The sequence below is a fragment of the Ascaphus truei genome, chromosome 10, assembly GCF_040206685.1.
Source record: "Ascaphus truei isolate aAscTru1 chromosome 10, aAscTru1.hap1, whole genome shotgun sequence".
Lineage (NCBI taxonomy): Eukaryota > Metazoa > Chordata > Amphibia > Anura > Ascaphidae > Ascaphus > Ascaphus truei.
Genome location: NC_134492.1, coordinates 25,070,475 through 25,089,062, shown reverse-complemented (window position 1 = coordinate 25,089,062; position 18,588 = coordinate 25,070,475). Strand labels below are relative to the sequence as shown.

The following is an 18,588-nucleotide window of genomic DNA, read 5'->3' as shown; positions in this document are numbered from 1 at the left end:
TAATAGTGAGGCTACACTAATCATTATATGGAGGCTATTTCTCAAAGTCTCCCGGCTGTAAAACTAGGGAGGGGGGTGAAACAGCACCAGATTTATCATGGAAACACGTCCCAATTACAACCTTTGGGATTTTCTTCTTGAAAAAATCCGGTGCAGTAATTTCGCCTCCACGTTGCTCTGATTTTGCGCCTGTGAATTGTAAGGTAGCGCCGCCCCATGTCCGTGGTGGCGGAGAAGAAGACGGGCAAACAAAGGTGTCGAACTTTATAAAGTGGATTAGGATTACTATGGCTCATTTTATAATTGATGCAGACGAGCAAGACTATAGAGACGTGTTTATGAACATATCACTTTTACCTTCGGTAAACATAGAATATAATGACGGAAGATAAGAACGACCTGGCCACGGTGTCTTCCCATTTTCCCATCTGCTGTAAAACCTCACGCCTTATTTGATCCTCCATTGCTGGACTTATTTGAGTTATTCCTCGGGGTTGAGTACACTTCATTAGGAGACCTATTTTGGGGTACCCGCATGGGCACCACCAGGCCTCCAGTCTCTCACCCTGAGATGTTATGCCAATATACTCTATGTCCTGAAGTTTGGATCTACTATTGGAATTAATTGAATATTTATGGACTATTCATGGTGATGCACCAATACACTGTTCTATTCACTTATTTGATCCTCGGCTTTCTTTTGTATTTAGGAAAATACGTCTAACCTTATGTCTAACCCAAGCATTTTTGAATACCCTTCCTGTATTAGCACCTACCACCTGTGATGGGGGCTGTTTTCCACGAATCCACCACTTATTCTGTGAAAAAGTAATTCCGTTCCTTAGGCTGCGTCCACGCTAGCGCTGAGCGCATGGTACTTGCCGAGTTTACTTATTGGAATCTTAATACTCACGTCCCCGCTCACGCGGCCCACGGGCACGCACGCTCTCCCAAGCTTGGCGCTTGGGGAGACAGGGGAGTTTGACTTCAGAGCTCAGCGCAGGGTCACATGACCCTGCTCCGACCAATGGGGAGAGAGAGGTAGTGCTGAGCGGAGAGAGGTGGAAGGGGGGGGGGAGCGGAGAGAGGTGGAAGGGGGGGGGGAGCGGAGAGCATGTACTGCTCAGAGTTTGCAAGCGTAACAAAAACATGACATGATTGTGATGCTGTTACAAGAGCAAGTGGTTTCTCCCAATTGCAATTTCAGTACCTGTAGCTAGGGATTTGGGCTTTAAAATGTGGGACGTGTGAGTCACAGTTTCTGCGAGAAGAAGCGTGAGGGAAATAGTGTGTGTGTAGGCAGCAGCCCATATTCAGAGGGCAGAGGGTGTAATGTGAGTAAAACTGGTGTGGGAAAAAAAACAAGCAAACTGTAATAGGATAAAATGACAAACCCACAGGGAAACACAAGGTGCAATTATGCGAAAAAGGGTGGGGGAGATGCGAAGGGGGGGGGGAGAGAGGAGGGAAAGGGGGAGGGAGAGAATGGACACACACAGACACACAGACACACAGAGACACACACACACACAGCCTCAATCCAGTCAATGACATGCCCCCAACTCCTCCTCTAAAATTTTGCAGGACAGCAGAACGCTCATGCTTGAAGAGTTGGTGACGTCACCACTCTCAAGCATGAGCACGGTCAGCCTTACCTGTGTTCCTATGGTAGTATCTGAAGTGACGGCGGCGCTGTAGCGCATCGACGCTGCTACATTTTGGCCCGACAAGTAGATTTGTGTTTCAGGTTGCAGTCGCGGGATGGCAGCGTCACGTGAGCTGGTTCAGCCAATGAGGATGAACCAGCTTTGTGACGCGTTCGCCACACCCGCAATCGCCTCCCCAATATCCTGCAGCCTTTGTGCACATATCGCTGGGGCTGCAGGAGCACGCGCGGCGGAGCACACGGTAGCGCGCACATGCACCGGCACCCTGAGCGCTGCCTTAGATTTCCCCCTTAGACGCCGCCCACCAGCTTCAGAGCACGACCTCTTGTTCAAGCGCTTCTGATTCTCTGATATATGATTCTCTCCTGTACTACGTTGAAACTCTTTATGTACTAGAAAATTTCAATCATATCGCCCATCTCCCTTCTCTCCTCTACGCTGTACATATTAAGGTCCTTTATTCTTTCCTGATCAGTCTTATGCTGTAGATCATACGCTGTTTTAGTAGCCCTTCTTTTCTCCAGTTTATGTTCTTCTGGAGATACGGTCTCCAGAATTGAATAGAGGTCAGATCTCACCAGTGATCTATAACAATAGTTCCCAACTCCAGTCATCAGGTTTTAAGGATAGCCTCTCATTAGCACAGATGGCCCAACCATTTTGAATGACCGACCTGTACTCAAGCAGGGATACACTTAAAACTTGGATTGTTAGTAGTCCTTGAGTAGAGTTGGGAACCACTGATCTATAACATCACCACCCCTCTCGTTATGCTGTTTATATCTCTCCCTATACAACCTAACATCCTGTTGGCTTTTCCCATTGCTACTTCCTACTACATTCCTCCTTTTACGTCAGCTGAAATAATGACTCCCAGGTCACTTTCCTCTGCAGTAGTTGACAGTATAGCGCCATTGATCCCGTATTCTGCCTTTGGATTTTTGAGACTCGATTGCATTATTTTGCAAATTTTGTCATTACATTGTAATTGCCAGACTCTTGACCATTCCTCCAATCTATTAATCAGTAATCATTTTGTTTAGCATTGTTGGAGTGCCAACCCGCCAGAACATTTGTAATGTCGCTAATAAAGATATTAAACAGCACGGATCCCAGTACAGATCCCTGAGGCACCCCACTGGTTACCTTCCCCACCTATGCATGTACTCCCTTTAACACTCCATCGCCCATCCTGCAACCAATGTATTATGCATTCTACCATTGCATCTTGTTTTGAGGGAGCTAGGTTTCATTCTGCTACTTTGTAAATCAAATGCAGCCCTTGGAGAGGGTTTTTCCAAAGAATACATGGAACATCCAAACATGCATTTTAATTTTTTTCTTTTGAAGTGCAACATCCTATGTCTTGTTTGCTAGCTACAGGACAAGCAACTTCTCCAGCTCAGCCTGACGATGCCACAATGTCTGCAATACAGTTAATCAGCCATCTCTGATTTATTTGATATTTCTGAACCTTTGAGAAATTGCCTCCCTGTATAATTGGCAAAACTGGTGAAAAGTGGAGAGGGCAAAAATTCCCAGCCTCGCTAACGATGGGAAGGCCTTCCTCCTAACTTCATTAATATACAGAAATGCTAGTGGGAAAGGGCTCTTTATGGCTGCCTGACTGTAATCAATATGTCTCTTGTCCCACGAGTATGAGGCAGAGTATCTAGTTATCTTTGCTGCCTCCATATATTCTCACTTCTGAACAAAGGCTGGGGAAGCTAACTGGGCCCTGGGGAGAAAACCCGGTGATTATAGGCTGAGCTCAGTGCAGTCCCTATAAACATCACTATGCATATTTGTGCATTGTGTGTTCACCTACAGTATTTCTTCTCACACACAATGATAATGGGAGAACTGGGAATCTGAGATAAAGAAAGTTCACTCAAGTAGCATATATTATATAAATCAGAAACAAATCCTGGGAGGTGTGAATACAGCCCCTGAGAATCGCTCTTACGGACTTACATACCACCAAAGTTTTTTGTGTATTTTGTCTCTTCTCTGCCCGTGGTTGTATCACACCCAATATGTAAGGAACGTCTAACTTCATTTTCTAAATTTGAGGTAAAAAGGTTTACTCGTCCTTCTGTTTTTTGGGGGGGGGGAGGAAACACAAGGTACAATTATGCGAAGGGGGGGAGAGATGCGAAGGGGGGGGAGAGAGGAGGGAAAGGGGGAGGGAGAGAATGGACACACAGGCACACAGACACACACACAGCCACAATGTAAGGAACATCTAACATCATTTTCTAAATTTGAGGTAAAAAGGTTTACTTGTCCTTCTGTTTGTTGGCGACCCCTGATGCAAAACTTGATGGGGCCGGTGAACTAAGCATCGTAAGAACTTGCCGCATGGGAATCTCATTTTAAATTGCACGTGTGCGCACCTGTGTACAGTACTAATCTCAAAACCTTTAGCCATCCTTTTTAAAATGATTATTGGGAACTTTAATAATAGTTTATATTTTTATCTAAAGCCACCGTTCCACTTATCATAAAATATTGGAATTGCAAAGAAGTGTTAGCACTTGCCCAAGAAACTCATTTTCATTGAACTTTTTCTTAAAAAAATGAAGATGTTCTAATGCAGGAGTGGCCAACACCAGCCTTGAAGAGCCACCAACAGGCCAGGTATTTGGGACTGAGCCACTGATTGAGCCACCTGTGCTGAAGCAGGGATATCCCAAATACCTCGCCTGGTGGTGGTCCTTCACGACTAGAGCTGGCCACCCCTGTTAGAAACTTTTGAAACTTGGACAGAAAAGTCTAAGGAGAAAATCACAGGCTCCCGAGAACATATTCTTGAATAGCGTGGGACGTTACTGCGGAGCATGACATCATATGAGAGATAATATGACTTGCCCAAGGTTCTGACTCTTACCTAGGTTCTCCCACCTTAAACTTCACTTCACTTGCAGACCTTCCCCAGCTTTGTTATGTTTATTTCGTGTGCTGCTCCTTTGTGGAATGTAGAGGGAGTAAGAGAGAGCGTTCCCCTAACTGCCACTACGAGGGCGCGTTTGTAGCATCCCCAACTCAAATGCTAATAATAATGATGGCTTTCGTGGCTTGGAGAGCTGTTTTTTTGTTCGTTTCAAATAGTTTTATTAGGCAATTATACAACCTGAACATATCATACAAAATGTACAGCCTAATACAAAAACATTTTTGTTTTTTAGGGGAAAGAATTGACAACCATATTTGTCATAAAGAAAAGGCCTTCAAGGAGTAGAGGGTATGGGGGGGGGGGGGGCGCTGAGTTTCTCAGTTTAGATTTGAGGTCGAGGTGTCATGGTTCTTCTTGTCTGGGAGTTCTGTGACCCTATATGATGTGTAAGGGTTACTCTTATATTATAAAATGAACCATGGCTCCCATATTCTGTAGAATGCGGTTACGTTTTGGAGAGCCGTTAACTTTTCCATGAGCATCACCTCATTGACCCTCTTTTTTTTATAGTTCCTTTGGAGGGAGAGCTGTTTTAACACCCAGTATTGTATAACATTGGATCGTGTTAGTTTTTAGTTTGGTTAAGAGATTTGGAAATGTATGCACCTAAAATACAGTATGCAGTCAAAAAAGGACTTTTAGATTTTGTGTTGAATAGTGTTAACCCATTTGCTGCCGGAGGGGTGTGCAGTGTTTTTGAAAGCATTGCGTGCCTCCCTGGCAAGGGAGGGGTTAATAAAATTGAGGGCAAGCGAAACAAACATAAGCGTCCCCACTTCTTTTCAACGAGCTGAATTAGCAAACTCATGCGTTGCTACAAGTGTACTCACAAGTGCCACACAAAAGATTCCTCCTCTGTGTCAGCTAAACATTTATTAGCCAGCCTGCATCTGCCTGGCGATCGGGGACACTGCGGATTACCATGACACAGAGCTGCGGTCTGGCGGAACTCTTTAAATGGAACCTAAGCGCAGGCCCCGTTTAATCACTCCCGTTGGCCTGAGACCAGGCGGACAGATGCAGGTATAGAAATCCGGCCTCTGACTCTTTCGATGGAAATTGTACTCCCTCACTGCGGCTGGGGACGTGAGAAGCTGATGCAGAGAGGACTGAGTGGGTGACTGCGACGTCTGTGCTAAGCGTCACAAACTGCTTGTTTGTAGTTTAAAATTGGTGCAAAATCGCATTTCAAATTGCGCTTGTGCGCACCTCTGTACTAATCTGCCATTTTTCCTTCTGCACCAAGCCAAATGTTTGTTTTATCGCCACACAGAAATGCACTGTGCTGGGCGTACAGATATTAATGATATGTACTAAGAAAAAGAATGTTTCTGTGCACCAAAAAAAGGAGAAGGTGCGTCAAAATCGTCTGCCAAGTTCGACTTGGAGTAAACCATGAAAAGTATTTTATTAGTGATAGCGCAGAATTCATTTGCAACGTTCCAACCAAAAATGTTATTTGATGCAGCACAAGTTTCAATATATAGATTAGCAAAACAAATTATTTTCACAGTTTGGCCATTATAAATAATATTACCGTAATAATTTATATTAACTAATATTATTTGTTAAAAAAAAAGAAATAAACATACAGTAATCCTGTTTTAATTGAAACTGTACCAATCAGGTATTCAACGTGATGCGATGTGTCAAACATCATTTCAAACAAACAAATTATGTATCAAATGTAAGAAGTCTTTATTCATACAATGCACATTTAATTAAGGATTTTATTACTATTTAAAAATAAAATCTTAGTAAATAAGCCTCTTTCTGTCCTGGAAAGAGAAAGTGGAAAGGGGGACATCTCTGTGTTTTAACATAGTATCATTGTAGATCAGGTTGAGAAATAACCAACAGATGTTGCAGCGAGACGCACGCACAACGCACCAGCGGGAGTAGACGCCATTGTAAAGGTATTAGTCGCACGTGGAAAGGGGGCGTGGCTAACACTCCAGCAGGACAATAACGCTCCAGCTACGTCTGTGTGCTCATATGCTTATCAAGTTTAACCTTCGTTACATTTTCTGCTCTAATGATTTGGGATGAGGGCATCTTTTTAGGGAGAAAATTCTACTATTTCAGGACACTTGGGAAGTCCCCCAAAATATTTGATCAGAATGTTTTAGACCCTGGTTGCAAAAAAAAAGACCCAGATCTACAAAGCTCTGTTACTTTACCTAACGCCACGTTAAGACTAATAGTGTATTTTCAAAGGACAGTAGCGTAACATTAAGCCATGTTTTGGCCAGGTCAGAGCATAGCGTTAACTATAATGCCCGTTAGTGTTAGTGTTAATGACATGCAAATGGAATGCTATCATAAAATTGCATATTCATTAAAGTCAATGCTGGGACTGAAAACTACGTTACTTAGGTCTCACCTAAAACCGACTTTCCTCTAATCCAGACCCTGAAATATGGATTTTACTGGGTCTGGATTGAACACTCAAGAGTTGTTTCCCTTTCTGTTCCTATTTCAGGGTCTGGATCGGGGGAACACTGAGACATACTTAACATCATGTTATTGGAAGATAACAAAATGCTATGCTACAATAACGCGAGGTTAAGTCTATGCTAATGAGATGTAGAACTGCTGTTGTTTTTAGCTGTTGTAACAAGCTTTGAGGATACGTGTGAGAGTAACCTCAGGTAACATAGTGTTTGATGCTGTTTTATGTCATGTTATGAGCCCTGACTTAAAGTAGTTCAAGTTTAGTAGTGTCTCCAGTTGTATATATATCCCCTCAAACCTTCCTCCAAATACATCAGGGAGAGATGACTGAGCTGAAAAGGAGCACACCTGAGGTACCCTGGGAGATATGCTAATGCCTATGCAAAATATATTTAAATCAGTCACATCCTACATTTCCTAAAAAGATTTCCATAAAAACTGAATTGAGTTGAGTTGACAAGTCTAAGGTATCTAATGACAGGAATGGTGTACCGGGTGTTAGACCCAACAGGACTTGACCCCACAACCACTGCTTTTCTAGACAGCAGCTCTAGCAGTGTGACCTAAACCAGCTGATGGGTAGCACCACTGTCACTGTCTATTAGGCTGAGTCTAACCATGCACATTTGTTAGTGTGCAGCTCTGATGAGGAGACAGTTATGATTGCACCCTAATAACTACAGTACACATGCGCACCGTACTTGGCCTTACTGACTTGACATGTCTTCTTGCCCCTTCCAAACACCAGTCGAGAAGGTTCTAGTGTAGGTAAATGCTCATGAATGTGTTATTACTGTAGTCAAAGTGGGAAGAGGGGCTACAAGGGGGTCATTGAGACACCCTGCAGGTATTTCAGTTATCGGTTTTCTAAAAAGAGATAACAGAGGGAGGAAGAAAATATAATGCAAAACGCAGCATAATTTATTAATAGTAAGCCCCTGCAAATAAAAGGATCTGTTTACCAATATCAACCAGCTGCAGAAAACAGAAACAGATTCAGCAAAGAAAATGTTGGTACCCAAAAATGAATGTGATAAATCTGGTGCAGTTTTCTTTAACTCCAATTTTCAGGGGGGCTTTACTAAATAGACATCTAATTATAAACTGTAAACATGGAATTTGTGTCCAACACTTAGTAATTTTAACCTTTATGTTCTGTTTATTTCCTAATTTTGTCATCCCCCCTTAAAATGATCATGCTACAATTTATTGCAGTGGTTTACCTAGCGATGCATCAAAGGCTCATTTAGCAGCCAACAGGTTAAATGTCTATAAAAGCATCACAGCGAGTGAGAATTTCTCCCGCGTCTCATCAGGGACTTGGATGTCACACATGATGAAGATGGGCTGAGAACAGTGTGGAAAAAAAAAAAAGCAATCTTCCCTGATAGCAGGGTATCCCTAGGGATAGCAGCATAGAATAGGATGAATGGAAAGTGGGTATTTGATTGTGTCACATAGTGTCTGGGAAAAGACTTGCCCTTTAACTGCTGGTGTGAATTGACTTCAAGGACAGTACCAGCCTAATACCCCCGAGAAACGCCTGATCCTGAGACCAGAGAGAGAAGCAAATCTCCAGGACCTGTTAATTAAAAATACCAAAGCACCCACTGAACAATACTGATCTTTATACTGATATCACAAATTGAGGGTAATAAATTCAATGACTTTGACAAATAGGTTGTCAACAGGAATTGTTCAATGTGGAATTTCTCACTAGAGAAATATCGGATATATATAATATATATATATATCTATATATATATATATAGATATATATGATATACTGTATATATATACAGTGTTCGACAAACCTATACATTTGCTCGCCCCGGGCGAGTGGATTTAACCCCCGGGCGAGTAAATATTGGCCCAAGCAGCACACGTTTGGTACTAGGTGGCGAGTAGATTTTTTTGTGAGGCGATTAGATTTTTTGGTGATTTGTCAACCACGGTGTATATATATATATATATATATATACACACACATAATATATACATACACAGATGTTGCAGATGTTAGTGCTGCCATTAATGCAAACTAATGCAGAAAACAATGCAATAACACACCTGTGTTTAGTAGATAACGCATGCAATACCATAGTTTTCATTGGCCGCATTAACACAACACCTCGTTTTAATGGATTCAATAATGTCTGCTACATATAATATAGACAGACAGACAGACAGACAGACAGACAGATGTGCAAATGTATATTTATTTATTTTTAGAAATATATTTGAAGTACATATAAAGTTTGTATATTATCTTATCCTTATCGCTTTTATTCAATGTTGTACAGTATGTGAGGTAGTTTGTTTGTAGGTTGGGACACCATTTATTGGACCTATAATGCACTGTACACATGAAGAAGAGACCTGTGAGTTTCTGAAAGCTCCATAAACATGTCATCTATTGTTTTGCTACAACGCTACACGTCCCCACCTGTGACCTCCGAAAAGGACTTCATACAATTCACTAAAACCCAAAGCGCAGATTTCATGCATCAAGTTTGTGAAAAAGTGAATAATTGTTCATTGTTTTTCACTCCCTCACAGGAGATTTTGGACACTCACCCCAAAGTTCTAGGGCAGCGGTCCCTAACTCCGGTCCTTAAGAACTCCCAATATGTCCGGTTTAAAGGATATCCCTGTCTCAGGAGGCTCAATCAGTGGATTGGTCATTTTGACTGAACCACCTGTGCTGAAGCTGGGATATCCTTAAAATCTGGCCTGTTGGGGGCTCTTCAGGACTGGAATTGGAAACCCCTGTTCTAGGGCATGATGTCTTTTAGTGCTTCTTGCAGCACTGGTTTCTATTTTTGTACCATTTCTGCTGCCCAAATTGGGTCTTCTGCACGAGTGAAGTTTTTGCTGGAGTGAAGTTGCAGGGTGTAATAGCTGGTAACGCCAGTGATCAAAGTCATTAAAAAAAAGGACGGGTACCATATCCGATTGGAAAAGATTGTAAATGTGTTTAATATTGAACGGAGGGTTTATTACCACAGTTGTGAATGGCCAGGTAATCCAACTTTAAGCCCCTTATTCAATATGTTGTAAATCTTATATCCCATTACTTAGGGGATTTCCAACGCGGACAAATGATCTTCCTGAGCAAGGAGAAGATGACATCATATTGAACAGAGACCCAACAGTGAGCACCTATGGGCACCTAGAGGATGTCTCCTAATAAAAACAGCTGTCCCTGTGTGATGATGTCCTCACTCCCATTGAATAAGGGATAACGGGCCTGCATTACAATGGTAAATATGAATCCATGGGGTCTGCAAGAGAAAAGGAATGAAAAAGTAAGCACGGTAGTAGTTTATTGCTTCTTTTACATCTCTCCGTCCCAGGGGCACATCTGCCATAGAGAGGAGGGGAAACCCTTTACAACACATGTGCGCTAAAGTTTCTTTATTGGTTAGGTTATGGTTTCTCTATAAATTCAAGAATACTCAGTAGTGTGACCACCTGCTTCAGAACATCAGGGAGAAGCTTAGCCCATCCTGGTAGTTCGATCTCATTCCCTAACCTGACTGGCTCAGTCTCTTCTAGTCACGTGGAGTGATTTCCTAACATAGGCTGTGATTAATTAAACCGCGGTGCAGGTTAACGCACACTGATCCGGCGGTAACTAAATAACAGCTCTACCAAAAATCGTGACCCAAAAGGATTGCTCTGCTTTTGTTAGCTTATTCAGGTTCTTATTAGAAATGCATTTTTCTGATATCATTTTAGTGTTTCCTTCATAATTAAAGACCTGATAAAGCAATGCATTTTCTAATTTACGCCAGTTAGAGTAAGGCCTTGATTATACCAGCTCCGGCAGGGCGCGCGCACTCCCTCGTGATGTCACAAGGCGATGCGCACGCAGGCACGAGGCATCGGGAGGCGTGCCGGAGGCATTGTCATGACATCACGTGAGTGGTTCGCCCTCATTGGCTGAACCGCTCACGTGACGCGGCCGTCGCTGGGGAAAATCAATTTCTGAGATCTGTTCAAAATTTGCGCGCTTGGACGCCTCATTCGTGCGCAGTCGCGAACGGTATGTGCCCTCGCATTGAAAATCATGAATTTGTTTTGGTGGCGGCGGTATAAGCACAGCCTAACTCTAAACAGCACACAACAATGCCTCTGAATATGTCACTCTCAGTGGGGGGTTTTGGAGGCTGATATTTCATGGAGATAAAAATGGTGCAATAAGGGCAGAGTTATAAAAAAAAACATTCATAATAGCAGCGTTATGTTTCCTAAAAATCTTATTTTCTGTCAGTATTAGTGCGTGCTGCAGAAATCAGGATGGAAGGACATGATCAAAACAAACCTTAAATCTTTTTGTCCCACTCATTTTGTCCTTGCTGTAACCCCTTGGCTGCTAGGTATAGCACTTCTTCTTATGCTATCATGTGCCAATTCTTTTCCAACCTCCCTATTAAGCCAAAAAATGTAATTCCAAAAAGGACCACATCTCCTTTATTTATTTGTTTTTTCCCCTCCTCCCTTTGGACACTTCATAAATCTTCAGTCCAAATCCCCCATCCTGGTTGCCTAGGACTCAGAAGAAGAGGCAAATGTATTTCATCAGCCTACGATCTGTTTATCTCGGACTCTGAATTTACAGAAGGGCTTTTCAAACTGTTGCCACCCCATTCAGCAAAGTTTGTATCGCCACCCGGCTTCCTATTCACCTTAACTGCTCTTGGGTTAATAATGCGAGTCTTTGTTTCCTCCTGAAATGTACAAGGGCTTGTAATTGAGCACAATTGTTTCTACATGTTTGCCTAATGCTAAATGGTTTGATCTGTGACCAGGACATTTCAATAACAGTTTGAAAACTAGCAATTACAACACACATTAGCTGTTAACAACATTGGAAGTGAGACTCGGGTGATAAAACAGAGGCTGTGTTTTGCCTTTATTTATCTTGTCCATGTCATTTGTGACTTGATTTCTGGATAGAAACCCTCGTTAGGTCATGTATTAAGATGCACAGAGTGATGCAGACATGACACACGTTTTCACATTTTGATCTTCATCTATCAAAGTAACACTTTATTACCCAGCTGAACTGAAGCAACCCTAAGATTGGGCTGCTTCAAAGTAGAGATGCGCACAATTGTTTCTCTTAAATTCACACATATTAGGCAAAAGATGCCATTTTTATTTCTGAAAAATGTGCAAATACCACACGTTTTGAGAGGAAAAAAAGCCACCAGACATTAAAAAAGAATGTGCAAGTTGACACTGCCCTTTATGTACTGCAATGTTTGCAAAATGTTGTGAAATTGTGTGTAATTCTGGCAATACAAATGTTTGATAAATTTCACAAAATTTAAGAAAAAACTGCAAAAACTGTAAAGGCCAAAGCATAGTGCTACCTGAACAGATACCTTTTAAAATAGTAGCCACTCTGACCAATGCCGGCTGCATTATGAAGAAACCAGTACGGACCAAGGAGCTTTGTGATCAGTTCATTAAACATGTCCACTCCAACATCCAGAATATTAGAGAGGGCCTGAAGTTGATCAATAGGAACAACCCAAGCTTGGATTGCACTCCCAGCAACATAAGGCTCCATGGATTCTCCAACATCTCTCATTTTTAACTAGGTAACATCATCAACAAACTCAGACCAACAACCTAGACTCCTGTCCATCGTGGCATGTAAAGGTCTCAGAAGACTTATGCCACGGCAACATCCTAAGGATTATAAAACAATCAATAGATCAAAGGAGAGGAAACCAGTTTCAGACTGGTTTCCAATCTCCCATTCTTCTCCAAGGTCCTAGAAAAGGTGATAGCCGACCTGGAAAACAATACAATTTTGGAAAAATAAGTCTGTCTTCAAAAGAAAACCCAGCATCAAAATTGCCATGGTAAGTGTGATAGATGGCTTGATGACTTCTATGGACAGAGGAGCTCTATAAATTCTCATCCTGCTGGATCTTTTAGCTGCTCTTGACATGGTTGACCACAGCCTCCTGTTACAGAGGCTGGAAACAGTGGCAGGGATTTAAGACCAAGTTCTCGACTGGCTTGCCTCCTTCTTGGCAGAAGAACTCAGAGTACGCATGAATGAAATATCATCATTCACAACACACATTATATGTGGATTGCTTTAAGACTCTATTCTTTCCCCACTCTTCTTTGACATTTATATGAAGCCATCATTGCAAGTCGTGGCTTCAAGTATCATACATGGGCAGATGACACCCAGCTAGCTGTATTTGACTATTGCCACAGGTTCACCATTTCACTCAGCTGCTATTTAAGTTTTTATTGCAGATATAAGAACACGGATGAATGACAGTTGGTTAAAACAAAACATGGACAAGACAGACACTATCATCATGATCTGTGTATGAGTAAGACGCTCTGTGTATGGACTGAAACAGTGGATGTATTAGTACTTGAATATACCCTTTGACACTTACAGTCATGTGCTGTATTCATTTCTTCAGACCTTCTATTTGGGTGATGTATGTTTTTATTGATTGATCTCTTATACATGCACATGCATATTTACTATTAAATATCTCTGAAGTTGTGCCGCTGTTTTATGTATAAAATTTGTATAAAATGTGTCTGTGTGTGTGTATATATATATATATATAAAAGATAAAGAAGAGAGAGCGCAAGCCCCATAGCGTAATATTGTTGATTTAATGTTAAAAGGGAAGGGGGGGGGGGGGGAAGAAATACACTCACAAGAGTAAAATTCAAATAAAACAATGTGTGAATAAATCACCACAATCCGGTCTCTGCACTGCAAACGTCCACAAGTCTTGGCTCCCTCAGGGCTGCGTGGAGATGATACTGTTCACAGGAGGCCAGTGGTGTAATTCGCCGACAAAGATTATGTCATTGCGACGCTGCGCACGCGCACGAGGCAGCATTGAAGCGCGAGATCTACATTGCGGCCACTCAAGTGGGAGAGGCGATCTACGGGAACACATGGACTGAATCTTTGTCGGCGATTTATTCACACATTGTTTTATTTGAATTTTACTCTTGTGAGTGTATTTCTTCCCCCCTCCCCCTTCCCTTCCCTTTTAACATTAAATCAACAATATTACGCTATGGGGCGTACGCTCTCCTTTCTCTTTTCTAGGTATTCTTGGATGTGGTTCATCCTACTTGAGAGCAGCCGGAGACCCCCACACCAGCATCAATTATCAAATAATTTTCATGGATTGATTTAAAAGGACTGGTTTTACTCTTTACCGTTTCTTTACATTTTTTGCACTTTCACATTTTTTTAAATTTTGTGAAGTTTATTGTGTTATGCATTTTTGTTAATATTTTATGTGGTTTTTTTAGAAATAGTTATACTTTGCATATATTACACAGTTTAGTTCACTTTATTACTTTAGTCACTATTAAGGTTATTAATATTAATACTTTGGCGCTACAATTCTTGTTTCTTCATATATATATATATATAATATAATATAAACTAACTAGATGAGTAGAGATGCAATGGCTAGTGTCCTTTATCAAAAGCAATTGTAAGACGAAACAAACAACATATATGACAAGGAAAGAGGAACAGGAATGGGAATGAGGAAACAGGGAAAAAACACAAGGAAGGGAAAGCCAAAAGAATAAATGAAATAAAATAAATAAAACCTTGAAAAATAATAAGAACACTGGAACACCCGAGCAGCTATCCACAGGAAACAACCACCTTCCACGATTCTTCTATAAAACAAAAAGGGACAGCGCGGGCTTCATAGTGGGAATAGTTAAGGTTTTATTACTCACAAGCTAAAATCAGTTCACTCACAGCATTGAGGTAGGACATGCGCATCGAACAAGAACACCCGTCATCCGTGGTATCTCCGTCAGTCAGGAACTGAAGTCTCGTGGCTGCGTGTGTGTAAGTCTCTTCCTACAGCCGGGTACCTCCGTGATGTGCGTCCACTCAACGGCCCCCTGGCTGAATAGCACACGATTACTTGGTTCTTGGCAAGAGAGATTTGTATGTTTGTATCTGGTGCTGGTTAGCTTACCTGCTGTAGGCCAGGAAGCCCGAGTCTCCGCGGATGGTAGTGGGAATAGCAACGGGACAGGCTGGTAGCTCTCCGGGACAGCGCATCCATCCTTAAGGGAGCTGCCAGAAGCAGAGAATAGTCCCTACAGGAACCCCCTTTTCCAGTATCCACAAAGAGGCCAGGAACGGTTCACCCTTTATTTGGCAGGCCAGACCTGATTCCTTCTTGTGCAAGAGAGTTACTGTATACACTCGACCGTCATGGAACCTCTTCTCTCGGATCTTGCATTTGGTTACTTCCCTGACTAGGCCCCAAAGGGCTTGAGGCCCCTGAAGCTTGTCGCCACCCCATTACCCACTGATGGGGTAAGGCAGACACCCCCTCAATCTCCAGGGAGCAGGGTACATCCTTGAATCAACAACTAAATTTGGGTAAGGAGCATCTTATATACCTGGGGACGGGTCTAGTAACCCTGCCCCAAACTGGGCAGGTTTTACAGGAGGAGCCGGTGTCACACCACATCACAGGTGACCCAGTAACACCCCCCAGGCATGATGCTCCCAACTGCCACCCAGCCTGCACCTGGCTATGGCAACAAATTATCCAGCGTGCCAAAGGACTCACATCCTGGTCTATGTGAAAGGGATTTAACCCCAGCACTGCCTGCACTTACATGCTAGGGCCAGGGAACACATAGCATGGGGCACTAGGCCACACACACACACACACACACACACAAAAGAGAAAAGAAAAGCCCTGAAAAAAGCACTCAAAATAATTTTAAAAAATAAGATGGATTTTATTGATAACACAGAAAAAGCAAAAAGTGAATAAATTAAAATAAAAAAAAACCACGAAAACCACTAATCTCCTAAATGATATTAAATATGCTAAATATCAAAAAAAAATCACACAAAAAGTATAATGTGATTAAACAAACCAGAACTGAAAACAGTAAATCAATAGCACACAAAATACAGTTAGTAAATCAGCACATAGAGAGCACAAACAAGTTTCCCCTAAGGTGTGACAGACCAGCCGGTCAGTAAACAAAGCTACCTAGTATATTTATACCTAGTATATTTACATGGTGGAACACAAATATGCTCATATCCATGTACCTGATAAAAGAACCAATTCATGAAGGGCGGTAACCTTGACAGATCATAGCGAGTATATCTAGTATTCCAAAAGTTACAGCTCTACAGCAATGAAAGTCCTTTAAACAGCATGTTGCACATCGTGCTGCCTGGGATAAGAGTGCAGTAATCATGAAATTGAGAACAATTCTGGCTGAGATCAGCAGAGGAAAAATATTGAAATAATACTCATCAGTCAAGCAATGCCTCCGTTGCCAACAATGTAAACAGCCAAATATGCAGCCAAAGATATGCAGCAGTAGTGCGGCGGGAGCAGGTAAATCAATCCAGTCACGGGAGTTGACACCCTGGACTTGTAACGATCCTGCTTGTAAATGAAAGGCTCTCTGTGTCTTTAACATCTATGGCTCCAACCGAGGGGCAGCGATCGGCCACAGCGACGGCAGGCGACTGGTGATGAGGAGATGTGGTTTTGGCTGGGAACTCCGACAGTCGTTTCACCGTGAGGCTTTTCCCGGGAGTATTATCCTATGCAGAGCAGGGACTCAATATTTGAAGGCGCCGCCAGTATCACGTCATCAGTCACGTGTGTGATGACCTCCAATCAGGAGAGAGTATGGTCCAAAAAACTCCAATATAGGATTGTAGGCATGAATACAGATTCTATATGAAACTAAGTAAAGAGCAATAAATAAATAAAGTGCAATAAAATGAAATACTTGAAGAGAGACATTAGAACTAGAACTGTTAGTAAAAGGATAATTGGGTAGTGACAGAGTATAAAAACAAATACAATTGAATATATAAAAGGAACAATTTTCCAAAAACATATACATTATAAAAATATGGCAAAGCTAAGGTAGTCATTGAGACCGGGAAGGGATCATAGACCCCAACTGCAGTCAAAAGAGAGGGATCTGAACCATGTTCTTGCAAGAAATGTCTCGCTACGCTTGTAATTTTTTAAAAAGATGATAAATCGCGCTGAGCATTTTTAATATTTCTCGTGTGCTCTAGAACACGGAACCTCAGCTCTCTCGTGGTCATGCCGACATAAATTAAGGGGCACGGACAGCTCAGGTGATAAATGATAATTTTTTTGACTAGCAATTGGGAAAGTTGAGAATTTTAAATTCTTTTGTGCCAGTTGAATTTTTGTAAACACGTTTGTTTCATGTATTTACATGCAGAGCAATGGCCACACTTATAAAATCCTTTTATATTCGATTGTTTAAGAAAAGTAGCAGTTGTTGATGGAGAGTAGTGACTTTTAACCAATTTATCTTTCAAATTGTGAGATCTTCTACTCGTAAGTTGGACTGAGTCACCCAACACAGATCTAAGATCTGTATCTGCTAATAAGATACCCCAATATTGCTGTAAGATATTTCTAAGATTATTCCATTTATTGTTATAAGCCCAACAAAGCGTATTTCCTTTTAAGCCATTTTTTGGGGCTTAGGTTGAAGAAGAGTTGTTCTATCTGACTTTTGACTATTGAGGTGACCACGCTGGATAAGTCTGTTACTGTATCCGCGGTTTTTAAATCTTGTTGCCATGTCACTGGCTTGATCATTGAAAATATCCAAGGTAGAACAATTACGGCGTAGCCGCATACATTCACTATTGGGTATTCCACTGACCTGGTGAGATGGGTGAAAACTACTGTCATGTAAGATAGTATTTGTTAATGTCTCTTTACGATAAATATCCATGAGGATATGTCCGTCATGGCCAATTGAGATACTCAAATCCAGAAATGTAACATGAGTGCTGCTAGATTGAAAAGTCAGTCTAATGTTGAGATTGTTGTGGTTGAGGAAATCGACGAACTGGCTGAGGTGTATAGCTGAGCCCTTCCAGAGTATGAAAATATCGTCGATGTACCTCAACCACAACAATACATGTGCCGTTAATTCCTGATTTGCCTCAGAAAACACCTCTTCACGCTCCCACCACCCCAGGCACAAATTTGCATAGGAGGGTGCATGTTGCGCCCATCGCCGTTCCTCTGATCTGCAAATAATAAGAATTCTTAAAAACAAAATAATTATGATTAAGAACAAAATCCAGAAGATGTATTAATGCATCTGCAAGTGTGGTACTCAGATTTTGCATCGATAGAAAGAACCTCGAGGCACGAAGGCCATCACCATGTCTGATACAAGTGTCAAGTGTTTCCACGTCACACGTGGAGAGTATTGTTTCATTATCGACTATAATGTGAGCCAGTCTACAAAGAATATCCATACTGTCCCTGAAATATGAGGTTAAAGTTTCTACTGATAAATGAAGAAATTAATCTAGGAAACGGCAGATGGGCTCGCATTATTTGCAGATCAGGGAAACCGCCCTTCATGAATTGGTTCTTTTATCAGGTACATGGATATGAGCATATTTTTGTTCCACCATAT

General features: G+C 41.8%; 1 protein-coding gene across 5 annotated transcripts in view; it reads left to right on the top strand.

Annotated features, from left to right (window-relative positions):
• The window catches only part of TAL1 (TAL bHLH transcription factor 1, erythroid differentiation factor), a 43,775-nt gene that overhangs the window by 17,865 nt on the left and 7,322 nt on the right, over positions 1–18,588 (top strand). For 3 of the 5 annotated variants that reach the window (XR_012804069.1, XR_012804072.1, XR_012804068.1), the window contains exons 5-6: positions 10,159–10,340; positions 13,366–13,559. The gene's annotated coding sequence lies outside the window, so the exon portion shown is untranslated. Of the gene's footprint in view, positions 1–10,158; positions 10,341–12,689; positions 12,834–13,365; positions 13,560–18,588 lie in introns of those variants that run through there. The other 2 variants (XR_012804071.1, XR_012804070.1) reach the window with 2 other exon arrangements.